We start from the raw sequence: 8,761 nt of genomic DNA on the forward strand, positions 1-8,761 counted from the left end.
TCACTGTTACTGTCCTGGGAGGTGGTGATACCAGAAATATTCCTGAGCCATACCCCCTTTGCACTTTGACACCTTGAGCCCTGGGGACTGGAAAAGGGATCCTCCTGCAAAAGCTTCAAAATCACCTGTTACAAATTATGAGACAACTGCTAAACACAAGGTTTTATTGAGTACATACTATGCACATTGAAGTAGGGAGTGTGGTTGAGTGTAGAGGCAGGATTAATGTGATTTGTAAGGTCTAAAGACTCTCAGCCTAGACAGAAGAAAAGAGCAACTGTCTTACAAAAGCTGTATTTGGGACCAGAGCAGTGCTAGAAAAGCTTCGAGAAGGTGGAGCTTAAAGGAAGTGAGATACCAAGGACCATGTACATGCACAGGTTTGTCTGGGGAGCCTTTCTCTGTAATTAAGTCCAGTCTAGGATGATGAGATTTTTTAAAGCTAAATTTGTGTTATAGTAGTCCAACCAGGAGATGCACAGGGCAAAGGTGGTCTCCTCCCAGTGATGTGCTGGAGGCAGCTATGGCTGGCTCAGGAAAGCTGAATGTATGCATCTTGCCTTAACCCAGCGTTTAGTAACATCATGTTGGTAGCTAAAAATTGGCCACAGCCATAGAATTTACACCACTGAACAAGCAAATGCTACAAATCAGTTTTTTTCCCCTCAGAAAGCCATTAAACATTCACTAACAAACCACTTTCTTTCTTTTTTTTTAAAACATCTTTATTGGAGTATAATTGCTTTACAATGGTGTGTTAGTTTCTGCTTTATAACAAAGTGAATCAGCTATACATATACATATATCCCCATATCTCCTCCCTCTTGCGTCTCCCTCCCACCCTTTCCTATCCCACTGCCAACAAAGACACGAATGGATGCTCAACATCACTAATCATTAGAGAAATGCAAATCAAAACTACATTGAGGTATCACCTCACAACAGTCAGAATGGCCATCAAAAAATCTACAAACAATAAATGCTGGAGAGGGTGTGGAGAAAAGGGAACCCTCTTGCACTGTTGATGGGAATGTAAATTGATACAGCCACTACGGAGAACAGTATGGAGGTTCCTTAAAAAACTAAAAATGGAACTACCATACGACCCAGCAATCCCACTACTGGGCATATACCCTGAGAAAACCATAATTCAAAAAGAGTCATGTACCAAAATGTTCATTGCAGCCCTATTTACAATAGCCAGGACATGGAAGCAACCTAAGTGTCCATCGACAGACGAATGGATAAAGAAGATGTGGCACATATATACAATGGAATATTACTCAACCATGAAAAGAAATGAAATTGAGTTGTTTGTAGTGAGGTGGATGGACCTAGAGTCTGTCATACAGAGTGAAGTAAGTCAGAACAAGAATAATAAATACCGTATGCTAACACAAACCACTTTCTTCCAGTTTTATGCTTTAGGACAGTGATTCTCAGTGGTAAACAGGAACTACCAAGAATCCTGATAATTTTCATACAATCTCAAGAGAATGATGAGCATTATAGCGCATTCCTCCTCCCCCCACTTTACTACTGTTGTAAGCCACCTAAGGGCTGAGTTAGATCTCTAGAGTATTTGGTGCACAGGAGAGGTGCTAATATGTTTTAGCACTCCTCCCAACTCCCCATTAAGTCTCAGCCATGGAGTAGACAAGAAAGGAACTAAGGTCGCACTAGACAAGTAGTGCTCTGGGACAGTGAGGAGGCCCAACCAGACAGATTAGGTTCTAACAGTAAGGCCTGAGGTAGGGGTGTTGAGGTTTGGAGGTGGGAAGTACCTCCTTTTAGAGGTGGAAAGGGAAGCTGGGGCCCATCCACAGAGTTTGGGTTTCAACTTATCCAGTATTTCAATTATTAAAGGCACAGATTGGGGCATTAAGTCACTTCCAGAAGCTATAACTGAGGGTATTTTCAGGACTGTGAAGGAAGATTCCAAGAATAAATCAAATGCAAGTGATGAACCAGAACTGAAACTTATTTAATCAAAACATTCATTGTGAGCCATAAGCCATGGAGACCTGCATGATCAGGCTTCTGGATGCCTGTCATAAAGCAAACCAACAGTGTGATTGCCTAGGTGAATTTAACTTAAGGTTAACGGGTGGATAGAGAAAATGATGTTTTGTGGTGTTCCAATCTAGCAGGGCCACAAGGTTCTGTTTGGCCTACATACCATTTACCAGGAATGGAAAACTATTGCCCCACTGTCCCCAAATAATAATTCTCCTAGCATCATAAGATGCCTTTTATTTATATAAGAAACAACAAGAAGAAAAGATGTGTGTGCTTGTATGTTGTGTGCATCTGAGTACATAGGGGTAAGAGTTCAGGGATAGACTTATAAAATGAAGGAAGCCTCTGAGGGTGGGCTGCAAAGTGTTTCATTGTCCCCTTTTCCTATGTTGGATGAAGTTGATGGCCCCAGAAGGAAAGAGGTGGGCTCAGCCCCACTGCCTTTGGTGGGCAGGCAGAGTGGCTTTGACGAGCAGTTTAGGTCTGACACAGGCAGGATGCTTTAGAGTGCCAGTGCCAGGAAAGCTTTTTTTTTCTGCTTCAGAGTCTGACTTGCCTCCAGTGTGTCTAAACTGTAGAAATTTTCGGGGGGCTGGGATATGAGGAAGAGAAGGGAGGTAATGTCATTCGGGAGCTTTTAATCAGTTGTCCAAAGGAAAGTAAAGAAGTCAACAATTGGGTTCTTTAAGCTCCATTTATTGTATGATTAACAAATTATATAATTAAAGTTAAATGGAGACATCTAAACTGCAGGAGCAATACAAATTAGCAATTTAAAAACACATCACTGCAACATCACCCACTGTTTACAATCTGTTTCTAAAAATATCAGTTTATAGGCAATCATTTCAATGTACATGCATCTCTTCCAGTTCTGCTTGTTTTGTGCTCTAAGATATGGTCAAATTTTCTAAAAGATCCAAGTACCCTTGACAGAGGGTGGGGGAAAACTTTCTTTCTCTGAACAAGTCTGTTAATTTCCTATAGTTTATTGCTTTCACATTCACAATAAAATTATTTTTTATTATTTTATCTATCATATTCCAATGTCTCCCTATCCCACCCACTACTAAGTATTATCTTGCTGTATTCATATCCTCTTTTCCATTTATCCCTCCCTCATCCCTTCCCATTTTTAAAAACTTTTTCTTCTCCCCTTCTCATGTAGAATAGGTAGATGATAGATAGGTATAGATATGGATATAGATGTAGATATACACACACTTAAGGGCAAATTGGTCAACATTACATTTGTACTTAATTTTCACTAATTACCCTGGTAAAAATGAAATTAATCATAAAACTAAGATCTACATTCTATTAAGAAACAGTTTTGTAAATCAATTTAGTCACTTATCTCAAGGAGCACACTCTCCCTGGGCTGCAGCTGTTTGCAGAAAAGCCAGTAGTTTTGGAGTTTTGCTGACAAATCCCTTGAAGTCATCTTGATTGTCAAACATTCTTCTCTCATCTTCAAATAGGCAAGATAGCTTGGCAGGATGGTTCACTTGAGGCTTCAGACCCAGGAACTTCAGGTGGCAGTAGATCTTGCTCCAACTTTGTCTCTCTTGCACTGTAAGTAAGGCATAGTCAGGGGTCAGCCCTATCTTTACTTTGTTGAAAATCAGTCCTCCTTTTTTTTCTGAGCAGCTTGCAAGATTATTTCTTTTTCTTTCAAATTCAGGAACTGTACACTTATGTGCCTTGGACTTTTACTTTAAGAGGTATATTTAAGTGGGGACCTGTAAATTCTCTCTGTAAGTTGAGATCTTTGTTTAGCTCTGGAAAATGTTTTTCAATAATTTCCTTAATAATAGTTTCAAGGTTACTCTCATTTTCTATACCTTCAGGGATGCCAGATACACAAATATTATACCTCCTTGATGTGTTTTCAAGATCCATCACCTCTTCTTGTACTGTGAAGAACTGTTTGCTTAAAATTTTTATCTTTTGAGACTGAAGCTCAATTTGGTCCTCATTTGTACTGTTCTCTCTTCCATGATATTTATTCGATAATTTTCCTTTCTTAGGGTTTCTTTCAGTCCTGTGACCTCATTCATCAGTGTCCCGTAGTCTTTGATGAGCTTTTCCTGTGTGCTCTTTAAAACGTCCACATGGTCCTGTATCACCTTCAGGGTGGGAAACATCAGCTCCCTCATGTTGGCCCTTTCTCTGGGTTCTGCCTGCTGCTTCTCCAGGCCAGCTATACCTCTTGAACTCTCTGAGGTCCCTGGTTCCTCTGTAGCATCACAGTACTTCTTGCTTGCTCCTGAGCTTCTCTTCATCATTTTCCTCATTCTCTTTTAAGCTTGGGTAGCTTTTGGTCTCTTTTTTTCCTGCTCTTGTAGCTGAAGTTTCCGTTGGCTTCGAGGTGTTTCCAAAGCTCAGCAATTTGGTTCTGCACAAAGCTGCTCTCTCTGTCCTCTCCCCCAGGAGCTCAAAAGCTGGGGTCTTTTAATTGAAATTCAACACCTATTTTAAGCTGAAATCCTCAGAAACACTATAGGAAATTACGGTACAATTAACCGATGTGCTCTCCTCTAATAGCATTGGGAGTAAGAGCTTCCTAGCCCTACAGGTAAGATAAAGAAATACATAAAAGCATACATAAAAAATAAGCACACACATATAAATACATAAGTACACTAAATACCTGGATACATAAACATACAAACACAAAAAATATAAATAAAGGCACAAATACATAAACATAGAAATAAGTATGTCATTAAAATGAGCTTCATGTGTTCAGAATATTTAGCTTCTTCCTGGCTGAGGGTACACAAAATATGTTTCTGATTAAACAACTAGGTGCATTAGAATTATAAACTAGAGAGTGAGAGAAGTTCATCTAAACGTTTCAGCGTTTGTGGAAAGAGATTTTGACTTTGTGTCAGGGGGCTTGAATTTCAGTCCTGGCAGAGCCACTTATTAGCTGTGTAATTGTGTGACATTTGGCAAAGCTACTGAAAGTTATTTGGGTCTCCATCTCCTCATCAGTCAAATGAGTATTCAATAACTGTGAGTTAAATCTGTTATCCTCAGCCTAATCATGTTTTTAAAAAATATCTCTTTACAGTGGTATCTGGGATTTAGCTTGGTGATGATGGTTGGGGTAGAGACAGGACAGTGATGGGGAAGGGGAAACTTGAATAGGACTCAACTGGATACCCTCTCAGGTCCCATAGCATCATCTTTATTTTTGAACAATTAAAAATAAGTATTCAGCTTGATTATACCCAAAGTATTGTAGAAAGTGATGAGAGACATGAGAAAATAGATAAACTCTGCCTTCAAGATTATGATCTAATGGGAGATATATCCACATTCACAGCTAAGAATAATATAACACAAAGCATGGTAAGTTTTGAAAGACAGAACATCAAACAAAACATTATGGGTGTGTAGAGGAGAAAACAGTTAATTCTGATTGGCAGCACTTAGGAAGTTCTCAATCCAAGTTCTCCAGACTGAAATATCCCCATAATTAGGTATGGTGAGAGCACTTATGAGGCTTCCTACTCTAAAACATCTGCCTCACACACCTGATGTGTCCCTCACATTCCACCATATGATTTACTTTTTTGGGAATGCAGGGCAAAGAAGTGCAAAATATGGCAGCACGAGGTGTGTCTGGAAGTGAGGTTAGGGACATGGACAGGAGCCAGATCATTAAGGGCCATGTGTGTCTCATATCACTTTTTAGTAAAATTTCTTCCTTGTGCCAAACTGAAAGGCTAGGTCATGATCTAGGTCCAAGGGGAGAGCTTCTAACCAAGTAGAAAATGACCTTCTCTACTCCTAATGCTCCCTGATGTTAGTTATCCTATCCTGGGCACAGATCCTCAGGGATAAGGCTCAGAGGACACTTTTTGAGATGACAGTCCACCTGTCCCTCTAATTCAGGCTCCTAGTAGTTCAGGTTTCTGTTTCAAAAGAAAACAAAAACTAGAGACAGGATAGTTTACAATTAGAGTTATGCATATTAAATACCCATATATGAAAATGTCGGCATTTTTCAGAGGTCTGGTGATTTAAAAATCAGTGTCTATCTCAGACTCCAATGTGTACAACTAGATAACTTTGAATGGGTTTGGAGGAGGACAGTTTAGAGGGAGATATCTTGTGTAGGAGAAAAAAAAATCAAAATTAAGTGCAGTAAGTTCAAATGAAAAGGTGATTTCATCTGACTTTCGTCTCCATTCTCAGAAATAATGAAAATTGCTATAGGAAATTAGTAAAGCACTTGATGGGATTCGCCTAATAAAAATCAGAACAGCTGTTTGGTAATTCTACATTCAAAACAACTTAAAAAATAGTCTTTAGAGCTCACAGTGTTTAGGTACTGTGAGATCTATTCCTTTGTGCATTTAATCAAAAATATTTATTGCACATCTACTTTGCTTTCTAGTTCTGAGAATACATGAGTGAACAAAACAGAAAAAGCTCCACATATTAATCAATGACTATATTTTACTAAGTATCTGGGTAAATACACTTTCTAAGGCTTTAATATAACAGCTATTTTCATAACTTTACAGTTACTAAAGACACAGAACTGACTTTTGCTACAAACTATGGCAACTGAATTTTGGATGGCAGTAGTGTCTAGGATTGCTTGGTGTTTGGATAACTCCGAAGAGATTTTTGTATGGCCCTATCTAATCTCCTTTTCCTGTACCCCTTTATTCAGAGTCAAGTGAACAAAAGGAAGAGGAAGGGTAGGAATGTAGGAGAAAGATTATGGAAAGTCTTCTACATGTTTAAAAAGGAGTAGAGGAAAAGGTTTGACCAGTTGGCATTAAAAATATTTTTGATTAACTATGTGACCTTTACCTACAGAAGACATTTTCTTAGTATTTTTAACAAGATCTCCAGAAACATAGGATGGCATAATCCATTGGGGAAATTGCAGTGCCAGGGAAATCTACAATACAATTGTTGTAGGGCACTATGATGTTAAAAATATGTATTAACTAATGGAAATAGTGCTGGACACTAATTAAAGTATCCAAATGACTTGTCATTATTAATAACTCTGTACTTCAACAAGGAGCACTTGCTGTGGAAGTTCTGTGACTATCCTGGGCACAGCATGACAATATTTTAAAAATATGTACACCATGAAAGAATCCCACTTGAAATAGCTGTAAGATGGAGCCAAAAAGTTACCAAGTGGAACTTAGCACAAACTCAAAATGAAGTGGAAATCTGTTCTTATGGCCTCAAGTAGTTTAAATTTTATACTTTTTGAAAATATATGAGATAGACCTAATAACATGCACCTTCTTGAATTTCAAATGGTTAACCCCATTGCTTATTTATTTAACCAGCCTTTTTCAAATACCCACTATAAACAAGGAACACTCAAATATTTGGTGGAATAAGATGAGTGAAGATGGAAGGAAGGACAAAAGAATGCAAAACCCTTTGCATATACTCTGGCAGCTAAAAGATTAATAAAACACATTCACTGCCCTTCTAGTAACTAAAAGTCTAGAAATAGAGAAAAATGTGTAAACAAATAAAAGTATAATGTGCTAAAATTTGATAAGAGAAGTGCAGGAAAAAAAATCAATCATGGAAATTTTAGTAAAAGGCAATATTTTTAATATTCTTCCCAGCTGAGGGGATCAGTGAAAGCCTTGTGGATAAGGTCACATTTGAACTGAACTCTAAAGTACGGTTGGATTAATCTGGTAGCTGTAAATACTGGGCGGTTAGTTCTCCAAGAGTAGAGAGGATGACTTATTCATCTGTGTACCTCTTGTGCCTAACACAGAAATAATGCTAATAATAGCTATTGTTTATCATGTGCTACTATAGTGGGGCACCATGTTAAGCATTTTCTATACATTGTCACATTTACCTTGACAACACTCCTGTAGTAGCAATAGGGACAGTAGCAGCAATAACAGCAGCATTTGTTTAATGCTGACTGTGAGCCAGGTACTGTTTTAAAAGCAGTACAGTAGTCCCCTTTTATCCATGGGGAATACCTTCCAAGATCCCCAGTGATGCCTAAAACCATGGAGAGTACCAAATCCTATATATATACAATACTGTGTTTTTTCCTATAATACATACCTACGATAAAATTTAATTTATAAATTAGATATAGTAAGAAATTAATGATAACTAATAATAAAGTAGAATAATTATAACAGTATATTGTAATAAAACGTGTGAATGTGCTCTTTCTCTCTCTCAAAAATATCTTATTGTACTTTAGTCGCCCTTCTTCTTGTGATAATGTGAGATGATAAAATGCCTATGTGATGAGATGGAGTGAGGTGATTGATGGAGGCATTATGTTGTAGCCTTAGGCTACTACTGACCTTCTGACGGTATCTCAGAAGGAGGATCATCTGCTTCGGGAGATCATGGATCGTCTAGCCATGGCAATGTCAATGATTGGCTGTCAGGAGAAGATGATGGTTGGTGATCCCAGGCGAGATGGGGCTGGACAGCATGAGATTCATCACACTACTTCAGAATGGCATGTAATTTAAACCTTAAGAATTGTTTATTTCTGGAGTTATCCATTTAATATTTTCGGACCACAGTTGACGTTGGGTAACTGAAACCAGGGAAAGCAAAACTGTGGACAAGAGGGGCTATCGTATACCACTATTAGTATCCCTTTGTAACACATGAGAAAACTGTTGTGCAGAGAGGTTAAGCAATTTGCCTAAGATCACAGAAGTTAGTCAGAGGGAGTGTTACAATTTGAAACTAGTTC

The 8,761-nt window shown here is 38.4% G+C and overlaps 1 protein-coding gene across 1 annotated transcript in view; it reads right to left on the minus strand.

Annotated features, from left to right (window-relative positions):
• IGSF1 (immunoglobulin superfamily member 1) overlaps positions 1-8,386 on the minus strand; it is a 28,650-nt gene extending 20,264 nt beyond the window's left edge. Inside the window, exon 1 of the mRNA XM_032619834.1 lies at positions 8,358-8,386. The gene's annotated coding sequence lies outside the window, so the exon portion shown is untranslated. The remainder of the gene's footprint in view (positions 1-8,357) is intronic.
• Between the last annotated feature and the right edge of the window lie 375 nt (positions 8,387-8,761).

This window comes from Phocoena sinus, chromosome X (genome assembly GCF_008692025.1).
Source record: "Phocoena sinus isolate mPhoSin1 chromosome X, mPhoSin1.pri, whole genome shotgun sequence".
Taxonomy (NCBI): Eukaryota; Metazoa; Chordata; class Mammalia; order Artiodactyla; family Phocoenidae; genus Phocoena; species Phocoena sinus.